Genomic DNA, 27,128 nt, shown 5'->3' with positions numbered 1-27,128 from the left:
AACAGGTATAGAACTCATGACCCACAACAGGTATAGAACACATGGACCCACAACAGATATAGAACACATGACCACAACAGGTATAGAACTCATGACCCACAACAGTTATAGAACACATGACCACAAAGGTATAGAACACATGACCACAACAGGTATAGAAACACTGACCCACAACAGGTTATAGAACACATGACCCACAACAGTTATAGAACACATGACCACAACAGGTATAGAACTCATGACCACAACAGGTATAGAACACATGGACCCACAACAGGTATAGAACTCATGACCACAACAGGTATAGAACTCATGACCCACAACAGTTATAGAACACATGACCACAAAGGTATAGAACACATGACCCACACAGGTATAGAACACATGGACCCACAACAGGTATAGAAACACTGACCCACAACAGGTTATAGAACACATGACCACAACAGGTATAGAACTCATGACCCACAACAGTATAGAACTCATGACCACAACAGGTATAGAACTCATGACCCACAACAGTTATAGAACACATGACCACAACAGGTATAGAAACACTGACCCACAACAGGTTATAGAACACATGACCACAAAGGTATAGAACACATGGACCCACAACAGGTATAGAACACATGACCACAAAGGTATAGAACACATGACCCACAACAGGTATAGAACTCATGACCCACAACAGTTATAGAACACATGACCCACAACAGGTTATAGAACACATGACCACAAAGGTATAGAACACATGACCACAAAGGTATAGAACACATGGACCCACAACAGGTATAGAACTCATGACCCACAACAGTTATAGAACACATGACCACAAAGGTATAGAACACATGACCACAACAGGTATAGAACTCATGACCCACAACAGTTATAGAACACATGACCACAAAGGTATAGAACACATGGACCCACAACAGGTATAGAACTCATGACCCACAACAGTATAGAACTCATGACCACAACAGGTATAGAACTCATGACCCACAACAGGTATAAACTCATGACCCACAACAGTATAGAACTCATGACCACAACAGGTATAGAACTCATGACCCACAACAGTATAGAACTCATGACCACAACAGGTATAGAACTCATGACCACAACAGGTATAGAACTCATGACCCACAACAGATATAGAAACACATGACCCACAACAGATATAGAACACGTCCCACAACAGGTATAGAACTCATGACCCACAACAATATAGAACACATGACCCACAACAGATATAGAAACACATGACCCACAACAGTTATAGAACACATGACCCACAACAGTTATAGAACACATGACCCACAACAGTATAGAACTCATGACCACAACAGGTATAGAACTCATGACCCACAACAGGTATAGAACACATGACCCACAACAGGTATAGAACACATGACCCACAACAGTATAGAACTCATGACCCACAACAGATATAGAACACATGACCCACAACAGATATAAAAACACATGACCCACAACAGATATAGAACACATGACCCACAACAGATATAGAACACATGACCCACAACAGATATAGAACACATGACCCACAACAGGTATAGAACACATGACCCACAACAGGTATAGAACACATGACCCACAACAGGTATAGAACTCATGACCCACAACAGATATAGAACACACGACCCACAACAGATATAGAACACATGACCCACAAAAGAAATAGAACACATGACCCACAACAGGTATAGAACACATGACCCACAACAGGTATAGAACACATGACCCACAACAGGTATAGAACACATGACCCACAACAGGTATAGAACACATGACCCACAACAGGTATAGAACTCATGACCCACAACAGATATAGAACACATGACCCACAACAGATATAGAACACATGACCCACAACAGATATAGAACACATGACCCACAACAGGTATAGAACACATGACCCACAACAGGTATAGAACACATGACCCACAACAGGTATAGAACACATGACCCACAACAGGTATAGAACTCATGACCCACAACAGATATAGAACACATGACCCACAACAGATATAGAACACATGACCCACAACAGATATAGAACACATGACCCACAACAGGTATAGAACACATGACCCACAACAGATATAGAACACATGACCCACAACAGGTATAGAACTCATGACCCACAACAGATATAGAACACATGACCCACAACAGGTATAGAACACATGACCCACAACAGGTATAGAACACATGACCCACAACAGGTATAGAACACATGACCCACAAAAGGTATAGAACTCATGACCCACAACAGATATAGAACACATGACCCACAACAGGTATAGAACACATGACCCACAACAGGTATAGAACTCATGACCCACAACAGATATAGAACACATGACCCACAACAGGTATAGAACTCATGACCCACAACAGATATAGAACACATGACCCACAACAGGTATAGAACACATGACCCACAACAGGTATAGAACTCATGACCCACAACAGATATAGAACACATGACCCACAACAGGTATAGAACACATGACCCACAACAGATATAGAACACATGACCCACAACAGATATAGAACACATGACCCACAACAGGTATAGAACTCATGACCCACAACAGATATAGAACACATGACCCACAACAGGTATAGAACTCATGACCCACAACAGATATAGAACACGTCCCACAACAGGTATAGAACACATGACCCACAACAGATATAGAACGCATGACCCACAACAGGTATAGAACTCATGACCCACAACAGATATAGAACACGTCCCACAACAGGTATAGAACACATGACCCACAACAGGTATAGAACTCATGACCCACAACAGATATAGAACACGTCCCACAACAGGTATAGAACACATGACCCACAACAGGTATAGAACTCATGACCCACAACAGATATAGAACACATGACCCACAACAGATATAGAACACATGACCCACAACAGGTATAGAACTCATGACCCACAACAGATATAGAACACGTCCCAAAACAGGTATAGAACACATGACCCACAACAGGTATAGAACTCATGACCCACAACAGATATAGAACACGTCCCACAACAGGTATAGAACACATGACCCACAACAGGTATAGAACTCATGACCCACAACAGATATAGAACCCATGACCCACAACAGGTATAGAACTCATGACCCACAACAGGTATAGAACTCATGACCCACAACAGATATAGAACACATGACCCACAACAGATATAGAACACATGACCCACAACAGGTATAGAACTCATGACCCACAACAGGTATAGAACACATGACCCACAACAGATATAGAACACATGACCCACAACAGGTATAGAACACATGACCCACAACAGGTATAGAACCCATGACCCACAACAGGTATAGAACTCATGACCCACAACAGGTATAGAACTCATGACCCACAACAGATATAGAACACGTCCCACAACAGATATAGAACACATGACCCACAACAGGTATAGAACACATGACCCACAACAGATAGAGAACACATGACCCACAACAGATATAGAACACATGACCCACAACAGGTATAGAACGCATGACCCACAACAGATATAGAACACATGACCCACAACAGGTATAGAGCACATGACCCACAACAGGTATAGAACTCATGACCCACAACAGATATAGAACCCATGACCCACAACAGGTATAGAACACATGAACCACAACAGGTATAGAACACATGACCCACAACAGATATAGAACACATGACCCACAACAAGTATAGAACACATGACCCACAACAGGTATAGAACACATGACCCACAACAGGTATAGAACCCATGACCCACAACAGATATAGAACACATGACCCACAACAGATATAGAACACATAACCCACAACAGATATAGAACACATGACCCACAACAGGTATAGAACACATGACCCACAACAGGTATAGAACACATGACCCACAACAGATATAGAACACGTCCCACAACAGATATAGAACACAAAACCCACAACAGGTATAGAACACATGACCCACAACAGATATAGAACACATGACCCACAACAGATATAGAACACATGACCCACAACAGGTATAGAACGCATGACCCACAACAGATATAGAACACATGACCCACAACAGGTATAGAACACATGACCCACAACAGGTATAGAACTCATGACCCACAACGGATATAGAACACATGACCCACAACAGGTATAGAACACATGACCCACAACAGATATAGAACATGACCCACAACAGATAGAGAACACATGACCCACAACAGGTATAGAACACATGACCCACAACAGGTATAGAACTCATGACCCACAACAGGTATAGAACACATGACCCACAACAGGTATAGAACACATGACCCACAACAGGTATAGAACTCATGACCCTCAACAGGTATAGAACACATGACCCACAACAGGTATAGAACTCATGACCCACAACAGGTATACGGTAGATAATATAGCAAAAAAGTTATAAGATTCAACAGATGTAAAACAGAAGTAGCGATGAAACACAACGTGTAAACTGAAGGAGATCATATTCTCGTACACGACAAGCAGATAGTGCAGCTCTACGGGTGTTCTTAAGGGGGAAAATCCCTATCAGTTTCTCACCCTCAGGTTTACTTAAGGACGGAACTCGGTATATAAACTCGTGTGTAAACTCACGCTGACGATGTGTATAGGTAGGTGTTATTTTTATTTCGTCTCGGAGAATTATGTTTTGATTATCATTGGTTTCAAGATTTCCTTTTGGTTTAGTTCATGGATAATAGCGAACCCCCTGAACACGGCCAAACGACCCTTGAGTACGACCATATGACTTTTGGGTACGACCATCTGACTCTTGGGTACGATCTTACGACCCTTAAGTACGACCATATGGCTTTTGGTTACGACCATATTACCCTTGAGTACGACCATATTACCCTTGAGTACGACCATATGACTTTTGGGTACAACCGTACGACCCTTCGATAAGACCATACTACCCTTGAGTACGACAATATGACCTTTGGGTACGACCATACGACCCTTAAGTACGACCATATGACCCTTGGGTACGACCATACTACCCTTGAATACGACCATATGCTTTTGGGTACGACCATGCAACTCTTGAGTACGACCTTACGACCCTAAGTACGACCATATGATCCTTGAGTATAACCATATGACCCTTGAGTACGACCATACAACCCTTAAGTACAACCTTACAACCCTTAAGCACGACCATATAACCCTTGAACATGACCATATGACCTATGAGTACGACCATACAACGCTTAGGTACAACCATACGACCCTTGAGCACAATGATGGAACCTTTGAGCATGGCGGTGCTTCCCTTGGGTAAGATGGCACGACTTCTGAACATGATGGTACGACCCTGGAGCATGACGGTCCGTGACCCTGGAGCATGACGGTCCGTGACCCTTGCGTGCGATGGTAGGACCTTTGAGCATGACGGTATGTTACTTGTACATGACGATACATGATCCTTGACCTGACCCTTAAGGGTCAGGTCAAAGGTCAAGTCATTAGATACCCACCGATCGTACTATTATGGCCAAAGAGGGTTACTGTCCATACTACGTCACTGATGTGATATATAGACAGGTAGACGTATAGACAGACCGACAGAAAGAAACGTAAACTAAGACAGACAAGCAATTAGAATTCTCTATGTATCAAAGGCAGGTAGAAAAATCGGCCGTGGTCCCTGTCTCAGCCAGACAGATGTACAGATAGACGGATTAGACAGACATATCACACATGGATAGACAGCGCGACCCCTGCCTCTCAGAACCCGCAGAAGGAGGAACCCTCACAGACAGCAGCAGCCTTGGTATATATGACGACCCATTTTCTGTCACACTTCCCCATCTTCGTTCACATCCCGTTAGACTTAAATATTTCACGGAAACGTTGAACTTTCATCGTATCGAATCTCATCTGACCTGACGCTGCTGTGGGCAGGTTGAAAGAAGAAAAAAAAAATTGTAATTGAGGATTAATATTATATCTTCGTCGCTCTTAACAATAAGCACGAAGAAAAATGCTTCCCACAGGTTTTTCAGTGAAAAGCGAACGTTCAAGTGGTATATTACCGTGATATTTGATCTCTCTCATAGCCAGGTATTTTGAAGATTTATTGTCTCTGGCGTGGCTGATGATCATTCTCTGAGTTAGCGTCGGATGTCCATGATATCTAAAACTAATTTGATAATCTGAGTTATACGAGACCTGTATTCATGCATTAGTTCTACGAAGTCGGTATGAATGCTTAACACCCAAAACTAGTTTAATTCACAACGTTCCCAAATACGTGATGAAAATCGATAATCCTTTTTTTTAGGGGGTTGGAGGGAGGGAATCAAATGAGTAAAAGAATCTTTTTTTTCTAAAGCATTTTGTAGTTGGGCATAAGGAAGAGTTGACTAGTGTTTACAGGCGAAGAAGGCGCAGAAGAAAGGCAGGCAGGCGTGTGATGCATCACGTCTGCTGAAGTTAGGAGGGACTTTAAGATATGTCACCTCCGTCAGGAGCCTGGCTGGCACATCTACTCATAACAAAGAGATCAGGTCTTCCCCTGTCTGACAGGTCGAGTGAAACCACACCTGATGGACTTAACTAGTGAGATCTGACCCCAGAGACTTGTGACACCTGCTCGTCTAGCCTTTCTGAGCGATACATGAATAATAAGTTATTTTTCCACTAATTCCAGAAGTGTTATTGTAAAACGCTGTGAACTAACATCATATACTTTATATGAAAACCCTGAGATCATAGCAATGACAGAAATCTGGTCAGATACCAAAATGTATTGTTTCCACATGACGTTTTCAGTTAAGATCCCGTGCACAAGGCAGGTGGAGGTGTCATGCTCTGCGTGAAAGATAAGCTTAAATGTAACCAGAGTTAGACTGATTGATGTCGGTATATATGCGATTCATTATATATTGAACTGAAACATATATGAACAAAATAATGAATAATGTATAGAACCTTGGAACAAATTGTAGAAATCGATATTGCATTGTACAAGGAGGTTAAATCACAGGTAAATAACAAGGAAGCAATAAGTGTAGAGTTTAAAAACAACAGCATTTACTAGAAGATTGGTTTTAGAAGGAAATTACCAGGAATCCATTAGGAGTTAGCAATATTTTAGATTTATTGACGTCCACAGAGACGTGCTTAATGCATGTAGGGTCGATGCAAAGGTAGGAAACAGCGAACATATTTGTCATCGGATTAAGTTTATATTCCTTTTGCAGTTTCAAGGATGAATGATGATGTCAGCTTCGAAACCATCAGACTTGGAGGAGATGCAGCGAGACAGAGGTATCATTCACTGGATAAGACTCTTTGATATGGATCCAGTTGAGAAGATGTGGAAGATCTTCAAGAATAAGAGACTTACCCCTGAGAAAGAGACAGCGTCTGTAGGTCGGTGTGAGGGAGATCTGCCAGGTTGGATGACTGGAAAGACTTGCGATTTCAAGACTAAAAGAAATGTTTACAGGTCATCTGAATGAAGTGACAACCAACCGGACGATGAAATGTACGTAAGATGACGAAGAAATTACTGAAAGGAAATCAGAACTCGTGAACCAACCGGACGATGAAATGTACATAAGATGACGAAGGAATTACTGAAAGGAAATCAGAACTCGTGGAAAAGATTACTGAAAAACAAAGAATTTTCACAACACAATCAAAAACCATCATGAAATTTGTCATTCGTAAGCAGCAAGAAAAGAAAAATCAAAGATGCTATTAATGCATTGTATGTTGAAAATGACGGCGTAGGTAAGGGTGGTGTAGAAATGGTTTCCCTTCCATAGAAGTATTTTGGAAGGGAAGCTTCTTTTTCCTTTTCTGGTTGTTGAGCCGGAGGGTGTGGTGGATGGGGGAAGGCGCCTTTTTTGCTTTCCAATCCTATTTCTGTCGCAAGATAAGATTATAACCGCAGATAACCTCGTTATGGGCCATCAGGTCTCCCGTTACCTGCCCTTCCCATGTACTCCTGGACGCTAGAGTCAAATCGAGTGTCAGTCAAGTCTCCCCTTCGGGTAGGGACCCCCTGCCCAACTCGCTCCCCGGCAGCAGCAAGGTTTGATCAGGTCTCCCCTGCTGCTGCTGCTGGTGGCGGGGCGTTGGCCAGGTGTTTGTTTAGCAAGGGTGTTGGATTAGTGATGTTTACAGCTAGAGGGGGAGAAGGGGAGGGGAAGAGAGAGAGAGAGAGAGAGAGAGAGAGAGAGAGAGAGAGAGAGAGAGAGAGAGAGAGAGAGAGAGTGAGAGAGAGAGTAAAAAATGAAAAGGAAGAGTGAGAGAAAGTTTAAAGTGAGAGACAGAAAGGGGGAAAGGAGGGAGAGAGAGAAAAGATACAGGGGATAAGGGAGGGAAAGCCGTACTGGAGAGAGATATTCACCCTCGTATACCCGGAAATGGAGGATGAAACTCAGAGTAGACTACAGTGTAGAATGAGACACTAACACTTGCTTCCTTTTGACTCCAAGGTTATGAGTATTGCTCCAGCCTCATACCCACTGAAAGATGCTGAGAACACCCCTGAATCCTTCTGTATATATATATATATATATATATATATATATATATATATATATATATATATATATATATATATATATGCACAAACACATATAAGCATACATCCGCGATTTGATTTGATAGTTATGACTCCAACGTAAAACTGCGTCAATAACTGAAAATGACGTTTCTGTTTACCATCAGAAGGCATGAGGTAGGCAATACCCCCCTGACTCCCTCCTCTTATGATACGCTGGATTTTGTATGAGCTGGATGGAGTCTGGTAATCCCCAACTAGATCTAATCCAAACAGTAATCTCCAGCTGAGTGAGAGAGGGGCTCATCCTGAAGTAGTGATGACGAGTCCCGTCGGTAATAACAGAGGAAACATTTCTCGGTTTAAGCATCACTTGTGCGTCACGACCAGAGGAAAGGAAGAAGAAAAAAGGAAGAAATGTATGTCTAATCCAGGCATTAATCTCGAGCAAACTAAGAGAGGATCATAGCGAAGAGTCCTACCAGCTGCTGTAACAGAGGAACGATGTCGTGTTTTGAGAGCCCTTCATTAGCATGCCCTTCAACAACACCTCCCTCCCTCCCTCCCTTTCAACACCCTCCCTCCCTCCCTACATCCATCCCTCCTTCCCTCCCTCCCTCCCTCCCACCCTGGGTACGACAGTTAGATCCTTGAACACGACCGAACAACCCACGTTGGTAACGCCCTGTCGTGTTCGAGGGGGTTTAAACGTGTTCGTAGGAAGTTCCTTTTTACTGTTGTTTATATCATAGACTGTGGGCTGTCTTCAGCGCTGCAGACGAGTCTTGGGGTAAATCTGTCCCTCCCCGTGACCGTTTGTGTATGTAAACATGGTAAAAAAAAAAAAAGTATCTTAAACACGGTACAAAAAAAAAGTATCATGTCACTTATTGTGGGAAACAATATGACACCACTGACGAAGGATTTTAAGAAATTCCCAATGTTCTGAGCTCACGCTAGCTCTTCTTTCATGATACTACGATATGTCAATTGCTAGCGACATTTCCGGTCATTGGCCCTAACAAAAGCTATACTGATGTTATATTTCGGTGGAATTTACTATAAAGTGAGGCTGTCATGATAATCAGGAAACTTGTCTCTTATTCACTCTCACTATCCCTACCGAGATAACACAAGTCGTATCGATCACTTCGAAATTCATCGGACCCATCCGGGTAGATACTTATTTTACCGTGTGTACCAAAATATATCACTAGAATGCGTCTTAATGTCTATGACGAAGGTTCAAGATACATGACTTGGTCCGTATGATGACAGGGATAAACACACAGACCAGTAGACCTCTCTCTCTCTCTCTCTCTCTCTCTCTCTCTCTCTCTCTCTCTCTCTCTCTCTCTGCCGCTGCTGCTGGAGGAGGACCCTGGCTGGCTGGTGATGGGCCGTCCGCTATCAGTGATCTGGCCTTACCCGCGGGCCTGCCTTATCTCCCTCCTCGCACAGCTTGTTACGGACGACTTGGGCACCTGTTTCTCACACGTACACCCACACACCCACAGATGTGTACGCACTCAACACTCATACGTTAGACATACACATGTACACATATATAAGCAAGCTCTCACACATATATTGCACACACATATATTGCACGCACATACACGTAAGGAAATGTACGCAAGCAAAAGTGCATGTAAACTACCAAACACAAGAACAAATGATACACAAACATTGCAAACACATAGGAGACATCATTGACACTCAGACACACATTTACACACCTATATACACTTTACTAAGTACGTATCCAACACACACACACACACACACACACACACACACACACACACACACACAAACACACACCGCTTCTGAGGGAGTCTTTGCCTCACTGGTGTGTTGTGGAGAGAGCCAGAGCGACGTGGATAGATCTTCCCCCCTCCTTCCCCCCCTCACGCTTTGGTTACCACTTCCAGTACTGAGGTCAAATCTGCTTTACGTTGCTTAAGTCCCTCACGCTGCCACTTCACAGCTCCATCTCCCGGGAGCCCAACGATGCGTTTTGTATTTCATGATTCTGTGATGTGCTTCACCGACCCCGGACACAGGGCAGGCGAGAGGAAGGCCACAAGGTGGAAATGTGAGTAAGTTAGCAGCCACATAGAAATATAGAATTAGAGCGTCATTGGTGTATGATATGGTTCTATTCATATTTACTTTCCTTGCTCTACTTTATTTGTGGGTTTGTTGACTCTTCTTCCTGCAGTAGAGTAGCAGCTGGACCCGTTGAGGAACGTCCGGGTTTGCGACGAGTGGATGTAAACAGCGAAAGGAATTTACACTCATACGTGAGACTCGACCCCCAGAGCGAAGTGTGTGAGGAGAGGAGGAGTGTGTTATGTCTTAGTTCGGGTATACATTGTGAGGGTGGATATGATGATGGCCCGGGGCCAGTATGTATGGTACTGACACCCAACCCATCTAGCCTGATGGATTAACCAGCTTCCCAGCAGTGGCCCATTATGGTAGTAACCCCGAGGGACGAGGCCGACCTGCAGACGTCCGTCAGCTGTTTCCCCATCAACCTGGACATGACTTGCGGAAGTCGTTAGTGTTTAACATCCCCAGGGGCGTCGCTGTAGCTGCTGCAAGGGACTGATGTCTAACTGACTGGCTAGCTGGCTGGCTGGCTGGGTGGTTGGCTGGCTGGCTGGTTGGCTGGCTGGTTGGCTGGTTGGCTGGCTGGGTGGCTGGCTTGCTGGGTGGCTGGCTGGGTGGCTGGCTTGAGGTTTAAGCTCTCAGGGATGTCGGTGAAAACAGATCGCCGATTCTATTTTGTTCGTCTCGCATAACTTATCTTCCCTCATATTAACCTAAGCCCAGAGGTTGCCCGCTCAGGAATTATGGGTGAGTTACCGGAAAATTCTCTCTCTCTCTCTCTCTCTCTCTCTCTCTCTCTCTCTCTCTCTCTCTCTCTCTCTCTCTCTCTCTCTCTCTCTCTCTCTCTCTCTCTCTCTCTGTCTCTCTCTCTGAGCTCGGAGTTTACCACACCAAAGAGTACCGGGACAGCCAATGTCCTTGGCAAGATATAGAATGGATGCGAGCGAATGAGGCCTTTTCTTCGTCTGTTCCTGGCGCTACATCGCTCACGCGGGAAACGGCGAACAATTATGAAGGAAAATTTATCTATACATCTTTCTTTCTATCCGTCTGTCTATTCATATATCTATCTGTGTGGTTACTTATTCGTCCGTGTGCGCATCTGTTTAACAGCCATCCATCTATCTATCTGTCTATTTATCTATCTACCTGTGTATCCGTGCCTTCTGTCTCTTATTTCATATTCGTTTCCTCAGTTACGTGGAGGGGGAGGAGGTTGCTTCAAGTACCCACAATACCTCACTCTAGCCCCACACACCCCCCACAACCTATGCTCAGTATGTTGCAACCACTCACTCTAGCCCCACACACACACCCACAACCCATACTCAGTGTGTTGCAACCACTCACTCTAGCCCCACACACCCCCCACAACCTATGCTCAGTGTGTTGCAACCACTCACTCTAGCCACACACACACCCTCACAACCCATGCTCAGTGTGTTGCAACCACTCTAGCCACACACACACACCCTCACAACCCATACTCAGTGTGTTGCAACCACTCTAGCCACACACACACACACACACCCTCAAAACCCGTGCTCAGTGTGTTGCAACCACTCTAGCCACACACACACACACCCTCACAACCCATGCTCAGTGTGTTGCAACCACTCTAGCCACACACACACACACCCTCACAACCCATACTCAGTGTGTTGCAACCACTCTAGCCACACACACACACACCCTCACAACCCGTGCTCAGTGTGTTGCAACCACTCTAGCCACACACCCCCCCCCCACAACCCATACTCAGTGTGTTGCAACCACTCACTCTAGCCACAGACACACACCCACAACCCGTGCTCAGTGTGTTGCAACCACTCACTCTAGCCACACACACACCCTCACAACTCATGCTCAGTGTGTTGCAACCACTCTAGCCACACACACACACACCCTCACAACCCATGCTCAGTGTGCCACAACCACTCACTATACACACACACACACACACACACACACACACACACACACACACACACACATAACCCATGCCGAGTATCTTAAGATGTCAGAGTTAATCTTGAAATCGAGACCATGAATGTTTTTATTTACAGACACGGCGCAGGCGCCATCTTGATCCCATGATAAAGTTATGTGACAATCACGGAAACTTTAAAACTTTTTTAATGAAGTCTTAAGTTCTTCCTTTCTTACCCATAACATTTACATAAAGGGTATTTTTTTTTCTTAAGATTTGGTAAGGTTAGGATAGGTAAGGTTAGGTTAGGTTAGGTTAGATTAGGCTAGGTTAGGTTAGGTAAGGCTAGATTAGGTTAGGTTAGGTAAGGCTAGGTTAGGTTAGGTTAGGTTAGGTTAGGTAAGGCTAGGTTAGGTTAGGTTAGGTTAGGTAAGGCTAGATTAGGTTAGGTTAGGTAAGGCTAGTAGTTAGGTTAGGTTAGGTTAGGTTAGGTTAGGTTAGGTTAGGTTAGGTAACTATAGGCTATGAATCCGGTACTATACAGAGGGGACAACGTAGGGGTTCAGTGTCATCACAGAACTCAAAAACTCAAAGGTTTCTCTCTCTCTCTCTCTCTCTCTCTCTCTCTCTCTCTCTCTCTCTCTCTCTCTCTCTCTCTCTCTCTCTCTCTCTCTCTCTCCCCAGTGAACATGGACGAAATACAACTTTCTTAATATCCCTTCCTTCGTCCAGAGTTGGCCCACCGTGCTCCTCTGTGGGGGGGGGTCTCTCCTCCTCCTCCTCGACGCGACTGGAAGATTTTGTTCCGATGCGATTACTGGAAGATGCCTTTCCAGCCGATTACGAATTGATATCCGCTCTCAGAAATAAGAATTTCTAGTCATGGTTCGTGGTAATCCTCTGTTTTTCCTGCGGTGAACGCCACGCGCTAGCCCCGCCTCTTGGCAAAATTACGTCGTCAGTAAAGTCCTTCCACTCTCGCACGTGCGTGCATTGTCACGTATGCATCTTCCTCTTCCGTTCATGTCGGTAATGTGGGTTTTAGTCCAAGGAATTGATGATGATGTATGATGATGTATGATGTATGAGGGATATGTCTTGCTCTAGCTGCCTGTAAAACCTCCTTTGGCCATTGGTAGTGATCTTAAAGACCACGATAACTCGACCCCACGAACTGTATGAGTTGACCTCGTGTGAATAATGGAAATACCAGTGAAGGGGAGTCTCCCCCAGACTCTTGAGTGTCTTGATGTAGACTTCTAGCCTGACTTGTGGGTTTGTGTTATTAAAGGCAAATAAATCAGAGTCGTCTTTAGCATATATATATGCATGTTTACCTAATGGCGTCCTAGCTTCGTCTCTTCGATGTATATCAACGGACTGTTATATTTCTCTCTTGTGTCTCCCCCTGGTGATGTGATTATTACACGAAAGTGCACTTGGGAACTTATTGTGTTTCATTTTCCCTGTGGATTTATAGGAATATATATATATATAATATATATATATATATATATATATATATATATATATATATATATATATATATATATTTTATTTATTTTGCTTTGTCGCTGTCTCCCGCGTTTGCGAGGTAGCGATATATATATATATATATATATATATATATATATATATATATATATATATCGCTACCTCGCAAACGCGGGAGACAGCGACAAAGCAAAATAAATAAAATATATATATATATATATATATATATATATATATATATATATATATATATTATATATATATATATATTCCTATAAATCCACAGGGAAAATGAAACACAATAAGTTATATATATATAAGTTATATATATATATATATATATATATATATATATATATATATATATATATATATATATATATATATATATATATATCCTTATTTGACAAGAAAACCTGTATGTAAAGCCACTATTTGAATAGGTTAGATTCAAAACTCACTCAGAAATTCACCATTTTCTCTTAACACACATACACACACACGCACGCACACACACACACACACACACACACACACACACACACACACACACACACAGCACACACACACACACACTTCCTGAGGATGTACTTGAGCTGCGAACGATCGCGCGGGAGTGAATGCACGGAGGCACTGGTCGGCATCCATCTGAAATCAACATCTGACAGATGCGTTGTGCAGGAGTCGATGGTGGGGGGGAGTAAGGAGGAACATCGCCATCACAGCGCCACCGTCGTGGCTGCGGTGGTGGTCGGAACTGATAATTACAACGCCAGAGGCTTAATTCGACCTTACTCCAGAGGATGAGTTCCCCTCCTACATCCCCCAGGATGATGAGGTCACCTTCTCAAGGTGATGACCAGCCACCATGAACACGATCATGTACCTACCTTGCATACGATAACTCGACCCCATCGGTACGATAACTTGATAACCCTTGGTATACGATAACTTCAACCCTTGGTATACTATAACTTCAACGCTTGGTATACGATAACTCCAATCCTTGGTATACGATAACTTCAACCCTTCTTATACAATAACTTCAACCCTTGGTATACGATAACTTCAACCCTTGGTATACTATAACTTCAACGCTTGGTATACGATAACTTGATAACCCTTGGTATACGATAACTTCAACCCTTGGCATACGATAACTTCAACCCTTGGTATACAATAACTTCAACCCTTGGTATACGATAACTTCAACCCTTGGTATACTATAACTTCAACGCTTGGTATACGATAACTTGATAACCCTTGGCATACGATAACTTCAACCCTTGGTATACAATAACTTCAACCCTTGGTATACGATAACTTCAACCCTTGGTATACGATAACTTCAACCCTTGGTATACAATAACTTCAACCCTTGGTATACGATAACTTCAACCCTTGGTATACGATAACTTCAACCCTTGGTATACGATAACTTCAACCTTTGGTATACGATAACTTGATAACCCTTGGTATACAATAACTTCAACCCTTGGTATACGATAACTTCAACCCTTGGTATACGATAACTTCAACCCTTGGTATACGATAACTTCAACCCTTGGTGTACGATAACTTCAACCCTTGGTATACGATAACTTCAACTCTTGGTGTACGATAACTTCAACCCTTGGTATACGATAACTTCAACCCTTGGTGTACGATAACTTCAACCCTTGGTATACGATAACTTCAACCCTTGGTGTACGATAACTTCAACCCTTGGTATACGATAACTTCAACCCTTGGTATACGATAACTTCAACCCTTGGTGTACGATAACTTCAACCCTTGGTATACGATAACTTCAACTCTTGGTGTACGATAAGACTTGATTCTTTGCACAAAGCAGTTCAGCCCCATAAGCACGGCGGGACGACCCTTAAGGTTCAGGTCAGTAGCCAGACCATCATGCTCAAGGGTAGTATTATTCTCAAAAGGTTTGTATCGTGCTGAAGGGTCGCACCATCGTGCTCAAAGGTCGCACCGTCGTGTTCAAGGGTCGTATGATCGTGTTCAAGGGTCGCACCGTCGTGTTCAAGGGTCGTATCATCGTGTTCAAGGGTCGTATCATCGTGTTCAATGGTCGTATCATCGTGTTCAAGGGTCGTATCGTCGTGATCAGTGGTCGTATCATCGTGTTCAGGGGTCGTATCATCGTGTTCAAGAGTCGCACCGTCGTGTTCAAGGATCGCATCATCGTGTTCAAAGGTCGCACCGTCGTGTTCAAGGGTCGTATCATCGTGTTCAGGGGTCATATCATCGTGATCAGTGGTCGCACTGTCGTGTTCAAGGGTCGTATCATCGTGTTCAAGGGTCGTATCGTCGTGATCAAGGGTCGTATCGTCGTGATCAGTGGTCGTATCATCGTGTTCAAGGGTTGTATCATCGTGTTCAAGGGTCGTATCATCGTGTTCAAGGGTCGTATCGTCGTAATCAGTGGTCGTATCATCGTGTTCAATGGTCGTATCGTCGTGTTCAAGGGTCGTATCATCGTGTTCAAGGGTCGTATCATCGTGTTCAAGGGTTGTATCGTCGTGTTCAAGGGTCGTATCATCGTGTTCACGGGTCGTATCATCGTGTTCAAGGGTCGCATCATCGTGTTCAAGGGTCGTATCATCGTGTTCAAGGGTCGTATCATCGTGTTCAAGGGTCGCACCGTCGTGTTCAAGGGTCGTAACATTGTGTTCAAGGGTTGTATCATCGTGTTGAAGGGTCGTATCGTCTTGTTCAAGGGTCGTATCGTCGTGTTCAAGGGTCGTATCGTCGTGATCAGTGGTCGTATCTTCAAGAGTCGTACCGTCGTATCAAGTCGTACCCTCCCACTCATCATTTGTCCCAGATTAAACAATGATAAGATCTTTCCCTGAGACTAGCGCCACCCACTGACCCAGTGAGGACCTACCTGTAGGAGAAGCAGTCACGCCGTCAGGAGAACTGGCTACTTAGCACATGCGTCTTCCCTACGGGTGACGGTGAGAGTATCGTATCCGTCGCGCGCGGGAGGTCACTGAGCTATCGTACGCTGGAACTTGAGTTACTGTACTCTGAAAGCTGGAGTTTCTTACTGAGTTGTTAGACTCAGGAATTTTTCTTGCTCTGTTGTCAAAGTTGGAATATTTTTGTGTGAAGTTTGCTCGTTCAAGAGGGAATATTATGTACGGTATGAAGAATGTACATGTGTATATATGTATATGTCTGTGTGTGTATATATGTATATGTATACGTTGTAGAGGTATGTATATGTGCGTGTGTGGACGTGTATGTATATACATGTGTATGTGGGTTGTCGTTCATACTTGACCTCCCTCACGTTTCCTCGCCAAAAGTGTTGTCATAACACTGAAGTGCTTAAGTTAGTGTTCTCAAGGTCGAGCAGGATGGTACGACCCCGATCACAACGGTACGACCCTCGATCACAACGGTACGACCCTCGATCACGACAACCCAGCCCTTGAGCACAACAACACGACACTTTAGCACGACGATATGACCCTTGAGCGCCACAGTGCGTTTTGAGCACTACCATCCCTCAATCGTGACGGTACGACCCTTCAAGCACGACCCTTGGGGTACGATAGCGTTGGCTCTTGACCTGACCCTGAGGGTCGTCCGGTCGTGTTGTCTGGTCAGAACCGTCGTAATCAAGGTCGTTCACTGCTCGTATGAGTCCTTCATCACGACACACTCTACACTCCTACAGTGTGACTCAAAACGTCATTGCTCGTATGAGTCCTTCATCACGACACACTCTACACTCCTACAGTGTGACTCAAAACGTCACTGCTCGTATGAGTCCTTCATCACTACACACTCTACACTCCTACAGTGTGACTCAAAACGTCACTGCTCGTATGAGTCCTTCATCACGACACACTCTACACTCCTACAGTGTGACTCAAAACGTCACTGCTCGTATGAGTCCTTCATCCCTACACACTCTACACTCCAACAGTGTGACTCAAAACGTCAGCACTACAGGGTCATGCCCACTATTGTCATCGTTCATTTCTGTGTCGTTACATTGATACTGGACGTAGCTGGGCTTACCGCCAGCTCGGGACGTAAATCTCTTTTGAAAAACTTCGAAAATATATGTAGATATAATGCTACTTGCTTCCCTGTCTCATATGTAAATGGGGAAAGTGCAAGAGTTGTGGCTGCCTGAATTTATACCCTGTTATCACAAGGCAGAATGTAGGAGCGCTGAAAATATATATACACAATGTAGCCGAGAAATTTCTCATCTTGTGATATTTTACGAACATCAGAAGAACCTGAAATGTAATTTAATCTCCTTGTCCCTGAATCTGAAGTTTTAATGACCAATTTGTTATCCATTCATGAAAAAGACAAACTCTCGGGGTCTCTGTATATATATGCCATAACCTGTCACTTGTGAATTATAGAGGACACGAACCCCGAGTATAACTTCCTAAGAACTAAGGGGAAAAAAATCTCTTACCCGTAACAAATGACAGTCAATATTTCTTATCCAAATTTTCACCGGACGGTTTACTGTGACGGAGTGGCTCTGTAAATTCCTTTATACCATCTTTGCCTTCATTCCGGAACCCTATTTCAGCCTCCTTTATGATATATTCCAGCTACTTTACCTAGCCTCCCTCACTTCCAGGGCATTACGAAGAGGGGGAAACTCAAGAGGTGGGAGATAAATGGATTGTGTGGCAACTCGTCCGGCGCAAAGTTGTTGTGTCAGTTCTTGGGATGCAAGAGCCACCCAGCTGATTGCGCTACCTCCTGGAGGTGAGGGTCTCTCTCTCTCTCTCTCTCTCTCTCTCTCTCTCTCTCTCTCTCTCTCTCTCTCTCTCTCTCTCTCTCTCTCTCTCTCCTGATCTCTCCTATCTGATCTGCCTCCTCCTCCTCCTCCTCCTCCTAACGCTCTCTCAAGGCGGAATATGTTGCGAGATAACGCCCTCCAAAGTTAGGGCGGGAAGTGAGGTATTATAAAGAAAGGCAACGGTGGGTAAAGTGATCGACGCAGCAAGTTTGAGAGAGGAAGATGTGGAGAGATGATGAAGATGAATGAAGAAGATAGTTAGAGGGATTAAAGAAAAAAAGGAGTCGGTGATGAAATATGGTAGGTACTGTAGCCATACGAGTGGCAGGACCAACAAGAATGTTAACCACAGGAACTAAAACACTGCAGTAAGGAGACGAGGAACACAGATCAACGAACATGATAAAGGTATGACCAGAGGCCACCTTACCTCACCTCACCTCACCTCACCGCTGCTCACAACAGACAGACCCCAGTTATGATCCACTGGTCAGAATAATATGATGTTCTTCATAATCATACAAGAGATTATCTTGCCATCCTCTCTCATGATATCATCTACGTGATCTTGGACAGCTGAGGCCAAGACACTGCAGTCTGTATAACTGTCACACTCGATTTTGCTAAATAAGAGGAGTTTTCTCGGTCATTTTTGTCCCTGTTTCTATCCTTCTAGTTTGTGAAGCTTTAGGGAAGCCGTGTCAGACCACCTCCGCACACGGAATGTATATTGCCACTTGTGGAGGTGTTGCAAAGTTTCCTTAACTCCTCCTTAAGGAAGATCGAGTGTAATGGTCGTCTTACCATTGACGCCATTCTCTCTCTCTCTCTCTCTCTCTCTCTCTCTCTCTCTCTCTCTCTCTCTCTCTCTCTCTCTCTCTCTCTTCACTGGAGGCTTCCTTACTCTTTATACCACCACTGTACATCTTCCTTGGCGAGGGAGCAACATACAAGCATAAGTACTTCGCAAAGGCAATTTTCTTTTGAAAACTTGAGAGTGTGTTCTCGAGTATGTTGTTACTAGCCGGGTCGAATATGTGAATGCCCTCCTCGGTCTATCTCATTAACGCCATATACCCTGGCCTAAGCCAGGTACCCATTTTATCGGTCACCCTCTTGGGAGGATGAACTGTTGGGTTTACTGTGGACCGACTTCCGCATCCAAGGTTCGATCTTGTACTGCTTCAGGTCGACCCATATGGGACTGTAAGTGTAGTGGGCTCGTGTGTGTGTGTGTGTGTGTGTGTGTGTGTGTGTGTTCTGTAAGATGTGGTTTAAAAAGATGGTTGGTTATTTGGTCTTCGGGACTATCAGTTACCGGGGTCATCAAGACTGTCAGTGTGAAGCTACACATCCACCAACCGTAAAGTCCTCATCATCTTCCTCAGACACTGACACTACGTATGGGGGTCACTCATTCACTAAATACATAACTCTTTTTAACTCTAAAACGTCACTGTAATACTAACTGTATAACAAGGGACTGTGTATATGTAACAAGACTGTGTCATGTAATCTTAATCCAGAGAGAATACTTGAACTTCAGTTTAAATCATTAAGAAAAACTGATAATAAAATGAAAAAAACACAACCTCAGGATCCCAACCCGGATTCAGTGGCAATGTTCGATAATAGAGAGGAAGGCAGTTATTCGTGCTCGCTGGAGCCGAGCGTCCGTCCTGACGCTGCAGGAGACCTGCCATAACTGACCACTTTGATCAGTGAGCTGTGCTGGATATACCCCCGGCCCCCCAGGGGCTTTCCTGCCGATCCAAGGCCTTCCACAGGCTCCTCCTCCTGATGTAGGCTAGGGCTCCCTCACTTGGACAAAGTTATTAATCTTGATAAATGTCAATATCAGCGTAGATCAGAGGCTAAGCCGCCCCGTTTTCTATTGCCAGGGGATACCCAGCAATAGATGATGTTTTCCTTTGTAAGACTATATGGTAGTGATGTTATATCATTTAATGTCTCTTATATCTGGAATGGGAAACTCGTGAAGTTTGTATATCACATTTAGTTGATTTAGATCAGTTATCAAAAGGTTCCTTGATATTTCCCGCTATCCGTATTATCATTTTTAAATCCACTGTGTATTAAATAATATTGTTTGTGTGAACCGGTTCAAGATGTTTTAAACCGTTCGATGTTGTTCTTTTCTACTATTTTTCTCTCTAGCCTAAATTTTGACGACATGGAAAAAGTAGAGTAGTGGTCTGTTGTCATGTTCGACTATCTTGGGTGTAGTCAGTTACCTTGGTTCAGTCCACGGACAGGACGTCGCCACCACCTGTGTACCCACCCAATCACTCCAATTCACTCTTAACCTCCTCCACAAATCCTCTTCTCCCTGTTCTACCTCACCTTTTCCATATTCCACCTCCCCCACAATCCCTCCTCTCAGTTCCACCTCACCTTTCCGTGCATGGCTTTCACACTCCTGCATGTTCAGGCCTCGATCGCTCAAAATATTTTTCACTTCACTGTGGTCAGGCGAGGGGAAGGTGGGTCGATAACCTTGGACGACTGAACTGTGTGTAAGTGAAGGTCACTGCTAGTGAAGGCCAGGAGGCATGGGTACAAGTTGATGTTAGCATTTTGAGTGCGACGGTTTGACCCTTGAGTACGACGGTTTGACCCTTGAGCACGACGGTTTGACCCTTGAGCACGACAGTTTGACCCTTGAGCACGACGGTTTGACCCTTGAGCACGACGGTTTGACCCTTGAGTACGACGGTTTGACCCTTGAGCACGACGGTTTGACCCTTGAGCACGACAGGTTGATCCTTGAGCACGACGGTTTGACCCTTGAGCACGACGGTTTGACCCTTGAGTACGACAGGCTGACCCTTGAGCACGACAGTTTGACTCTTGAGCACGACGGTCTGACCTTTGAGCACGACAGTCTGACCCTTGAGCACGACGGTTTGACTCTTGAGCGCGACGGTCTGACCCTTGAGCACGACGGTTTGACTCGAGCACGACGGTTTGACCCTTGAGCACGACAGTTTGACCCTTGAGCACGACGGTTTGACTCGAGCACGACGGTTTGACCCTTGAGCACGACGGTCTGACCCTTGAGCACGACGGTTTGACTTGAGCACGACGGTGTGACCCTTGAGTACGACGGTTTGACCCTTGAGCACGACGGTTTGACCCTTGAGCACGACGGTTTGACCCTTGAGCACGACGGTCTGACCCTTGAGCACGACGGTTTGACTCTTGAGCACGACGGTGTGACCCTTGAGTTCGACGGTTTGACCCTCGAGCACGACGGTTTGACTCGAGCACGACGGTTTGACCCTTAAGCACGACGATGTGACCCTTGAGCACGACGGTTTGACCCTTGAGCACGACGGTATGACCCTTAAGCACGACGGATGGCAAGGCTCTAATACTCAAAAGTGTCGTACTGTCGTGTTCAAGGTTCAACCGTCGTTCTAAAGAGTCGAACCATTTTCTTCCATAGGTTAAAATCTACTAATCATCATCTTACTCACTGGTGATCAGGAATTCAAATCATTTCTGCAGTACTTATTTGGTGCTTAAAATCCACAGATTACAAGAACCATGAAAATAAAATGATTCACTTGACTGATCTTGTTTGCTCTTATTTTAGCGAAATCAACCAATACAGTGAATGGCTTCCAAGAGGAAAGGTATCAACCTCATTATCAAAATAACTTCATTTTTTTTTTTAAAGTTTTGGAAAGAATAAAAAAAAAAGTTTGTTTTTGATACGCGAGGCGAAAAGTAATCTTCGTAATGTGTTGACTGAAAGAAGTTTTAATATAAAGGATCTGGAGAGTCTTAATCTAACTGTGATTTTCATATATATACGATATATTGATGCACAGAAGGCGGGCGCGACGCATGATGAAGATCATGACAACACTGGAAGTAACTGTGAATGAATATGTGTTGGTTATCAGTGTTGCTATGGAGCACAAACGCGGAAAAAGGTAACAAGAAATACTGTAAATGAACATCAGTAAGATTAATGACTCTCTCTCTCTCTCTCTCTCTCTCTCTCTCTCTCTCTCTCTCTCTCTCTCTCTCTCTCTCTCTCAGCCGAGTTTATCATCATGAAGATCATATTTACCACTAGGCGGTATGGTCTGGACACACACACACACACACACACACACTACTGTACGAGAAGTTTCTCGCATTGAAGATCAACATAGTGTTGCCAACGAATTCGTCACGTTTATATATTATTGTGTGCCAGCAACCAGTGATTCTACTGTACTGATAATGGGTATATAAATAACCTTAGCTATTCCTTGTCTTTTAGGGGAGGTATGATGGGGGAGGGGGTGAATGAGAAGCATGTTTCCCTCGCTACCCTACAAAAAAATGTATTTATCGCGCATCTCTAAGTGTGCAACCAAAATGGCAGAAATCGTGTTACAAATCCTTGCATCAACCTGTTGAGGAAGGCTCCATAGACATGAAAAATAAAGATTCCGTCTGATGAAACAACAGAGGTGGATATTTTCCCCATCATTTCTCTTATGGTATGTAGTGAAGCTGATGTATTCAATTTGGTAGATAGATTAAATTACCTGTCGCCTCCTGTATAAACAACAAGCAACGCCCGTTGAATATGTCACGTAGATTAGGTAGACATAAAAACCTAGTCGTATCTTGGCTCTCGCTACTCTTACCTACATATACTTTTTTTTTCTAATTTCCCAGGAAACTCATGTAAAACACCGCGATATATCATTGCCAGCAGTTCCTGTGGGTGGCTTTGATCTTGGTTATACAAAGAATGGAAGGCAAAGCCTGTGGGAAATTTTGAGTGGATTCATAGTGGCGTTACATGTCCCACGGGTAGGCGAGAGCAACGAGGCGCTATAGAAATAGGATCCAGCCAGCCTCAATTAGCTAAGCCTTTCTGGAAACATTGTGTATATAAAACATTAGCTAAATAAAGGAATATTAAGTGATTTCTGAAAGAGTTTACATCACTTGCAAAGAACTAACCTTAATTCTGAGTAACAAACTTACGTGCCATTTCAAATGACCGAGTTGACTTCGTCCGTTTCTCCGTCAAAGATAAAGTGTGATAATTTGACCAAATAAGTTCACTGCTCTCTCTGATTCTTAATGAGTATAACATGTATATGGCTTAGATGTACAAATAACAATACTTTTGTATTCATAAACGCTCCTAAACCTTAGAAAAAAAATTTTTACTCAATTTTTTAGCGTACGCGTAATACATTCGAACGAGTTGCTAGACTCGGAGTTTTATGTTTACGTGTGTACTCGTCAGCTGTTTATTTGACCCTGTACATCAAAAGTGAGCAAAGTGTTCTCAGTGTTTGTTGACTTATGATACGAGGGTAAGTTCTAGCCTTGTAATCTGACTGACTTTCCGGTGATAGTACTTTCCTTAGTGTGATTGAAGGATGTTTTGAAGCATCAGAAACTGCTGTCAGGGCGGCCATATTGGCGAATCAAAACATTCCTCCTCTAAGCACGTTGCTGTACCTGTGATATTTGGTAATTTGCTTTATTGAAGGATTCCAGCATTGAAAAGAATTATCCAGGTAATTTTAAAAACGTGTAACATAAGCGGATACGCAGCACTGGCTCGTTAAAATAACGCCCTACTGGGAAGCCAGTCTCGTCAGAAGCCTAATCGTTCTGCGGGACGAAATAAACTGTGCTCCTTAGATTCAGCAGCTCCTAGTGAGAAGGTAAGTGTTTTAGTGTTTTTGTCTCTGTATAAGTGGCTCATGTGAATGTATGGAACCCAGAAATCGGTAAAGAAGATAAGGTAAGAGTTTGAAGTGCAGTGTGTTAAGTGGTTGTTCATTTTGTGATAGAATTCCAGTTTAGTTCCGTGAGCTGGCTGTATATTGAACGATAACTTTCTCCATACAATTGTGTCATATAATGTGAGAACTTAAATTCTGTGGGCTGTTCAGATGATTCCGAGTGTTCACTCATATTTCTTTTGAAGATTAGGTAAGGTTTTCTAAGGTTTAAATGCAGACTGATTTTCCCAAAGGCTTGAATTTTCTTTAATTTTTTTCACATTTTGGCTCGTGTTTCGTACCAGTGGGGTTTCTTTTTTTAATAAAAAAGATTTAAACTCCAGCCTTATGTTTTCCCAGCCTTCTTAACCCTGCCCACAATCATGGTGAAGCTATATTAGGAATATCATGGGCTCTATTGATAATTCGGTGCATCATTATCATTCATTCTTGGCAACGAAACAAGTAATGAAAATCCCGTATGCTTTTAGAACTTAGAATTCCTTACTTTTAAATTAGGTAGGAGGAGTGAATATTCACAATCGTCAGAACGGAGTATTATCATAAACGCAGAGCTGTTTCTCATCATTCCAAATACTTTATAATGTGAAAATAAGTCGAGAAATTATTAATAAGGGCGCAGAACTAGACTGGTTATATGTTACCCAATAATTAGTAAATAACATGTGAAGGAGAAGCATTGTGGTGCAGTACCTTTATCTGATTGGCTCATTTGGTTGTATGTCACTCAAAAATATGCAAATGGAGTATGTTTTAGAAAAATTTTAGTTTCCCTGTTGTCATTCATCGTTCGCCTTTGCGAAGTAGAGGAAGAAATATTGTAATTCTGGTGTTTTGTGTCTATTTACGTTTTCACGACCACACGGTAAAATTTTTACGTCTATGTGTCAGCCATTGTTCAGTGTACGGTCATGTGACTTATTATACAAATGCATTTTGATGAGCGCATCAGCATATCTAAAAGTATGTCGTCCTGGTTTTCACGCCTTGTGGGCGAACATCGTAGTCCGAAAATTCGTTTTCTTTTCTTGATTGTCGAAGCTGGCGTAAAATAGCCTCAGGGTAGGTACATTGGTAATGGTATGTGTAATAACGTTTTTGATAAATAGTCAGCCTTAGTTACCCTTGACAGTAAGGAAGACATACGAAAGGGAATTTCGTAGTATATGCAAAGATTTTTCAGAATTTACTGCTAGATGTCGTTAATCTGTTAGACTAGTATTTTACGAAAGTTTTGAAATGGACGAGATATAGCTTATTTACCTTAACTTAATTTAGCTTCTTCAGGTGTGGTATAGTATTTTGGCAGACAAAAGAAATCATGTTCAGAAAGATTAATGGGATAACCACCTATGTAAGGTAGGGTAGGTAAGATTATTGTATTCTTACACTTAATATGAACTTTGATAACCCAGACTTAAAAATGTGAGACACCGTAGAGTTGAAATTCAAAAGTTCAGTGAGGCTAGTTAGAGAACGCTGTTTTTATGTCTGTCTAATAAGAGCTTGGAAAGTGACTCCTTCAGTTTGGCGTGTTTGAGCTTCCGGAAAACTTTTAGACGACGTGACGAAACTGTTGAATTATGATTCTGATGTTGCTGAACAATGATTCCCCGTCAGTTTTGTAGAGAACTGTCAATTTATAGATAATTTTTCTTTATGGAAAGTTTGTCTTTGCTAGAGCAGACGCTGTTTTAAGTATTTGTAATACATAACAGTGTTGTCTATTGTACTTCGGCGTTCAGAAGTTCATTGTAGGAGCAGCCTGTTATTTAATAGTTTAGTGAGTGGCGTGCATGTTAAGATCAGGGTAAATGTAGAGCTACAATATACAGCACAGAGTAAGAACTTAGTTCTCTGGCTTGTAGTAAATCAGTCCTTGTAACCTGGATCAGAGCAGTATGATTCGTGACAGAGATTCAGCCTCTGGTTTTAACCAGTACTCCATTCACTCCAAAATTGAGTAAGGTGTGCGTGGGTTCAATCCGTGTATCGCTGTGGACACAGCTTGATTCTGGTACCTCTAGATTGAAGCCTAATTCTCGAGATTGTATTGCTTCAGTTTACACAAGGAACACTTTTATTACAACTAGCTTTGATGCATCAACATTTTACTTGACGGTTGCTGTATGGATTATATTCCAAGGAAACTTTTTTTTGTGTGTGTGTGTGTGTGGGGGGGGGGGGGGATGGGGGTGAGGATAGGCTCAAAAAAAAGAAAACCTTTGGAGCACATTTTTTTGTGAGACAGTTGCCAGATGTTTCAGTACCAAGACGAGGGAGTTTCCCACACGACGCATTTTCTGCTCTAGTTTTTCGACTCATAAGCCCGTTGAGAACGCTACGAGTTGAAGTCTTTTGTGCATAATTTGCGTATAT

At 43.3% G+C, this 27,128-nt stretch overlaps 2 long non-coding RNA genes across 2 annotated transcripts in view; both read left to right on the top strand.

Annotated features, from left to right (window-relative positions):
* LOC139750661 (uncharacterized) overlaps positions 1-8,322 on the top strand; it is a 111,855-nt gene extending 103,533 nt beyond the window's left edge. Inside the window, exon 2 of the long non-coding RNA XR_011713192.1 lies at positions 7,299-8,322. This is a non-coding gene — a long non-coding RNA (uncharacterized lncRNA). The remainder of the gene's footprint in view (positions 1-7,298) is intronic.
* Positions 8,323-22,390: 14,068 nt separating this feature from the next.
* Positions 22,391-23,912, top strand: LOC139750660 (uncharacterized). The gene is made up of 2 exons (XR_011713191.1): positions 22,391-23,477; positions 23,659-23,912. It is a non-coding gene; the product is annotated as an uncharacterized lncRNA (long non-coding RNA).
* The last annotated feature ends 3,216 nt before the right edge of the window (positions 23,913-27,128 follow it).

This window comes from Panulirus ornatus, chromosome 10 (genome assembly GCF_036320965.1).
Source record: "Panulirus ornatus isolate Po-2019 chromosome 10, ASM3632096v1, whole genome shotgun sequence".
NCBI lineage: Eukaryota > Metazoa > Arthropoda > Malacostraca > Decapoda > Palinuridae > Panulirus > Panulirus ornatus.
The sequence above is the reverse complement of the archived record's forward strand: the minus strand, read 5'-3'. Positions and strand labels throughout refer to the sequence as shown.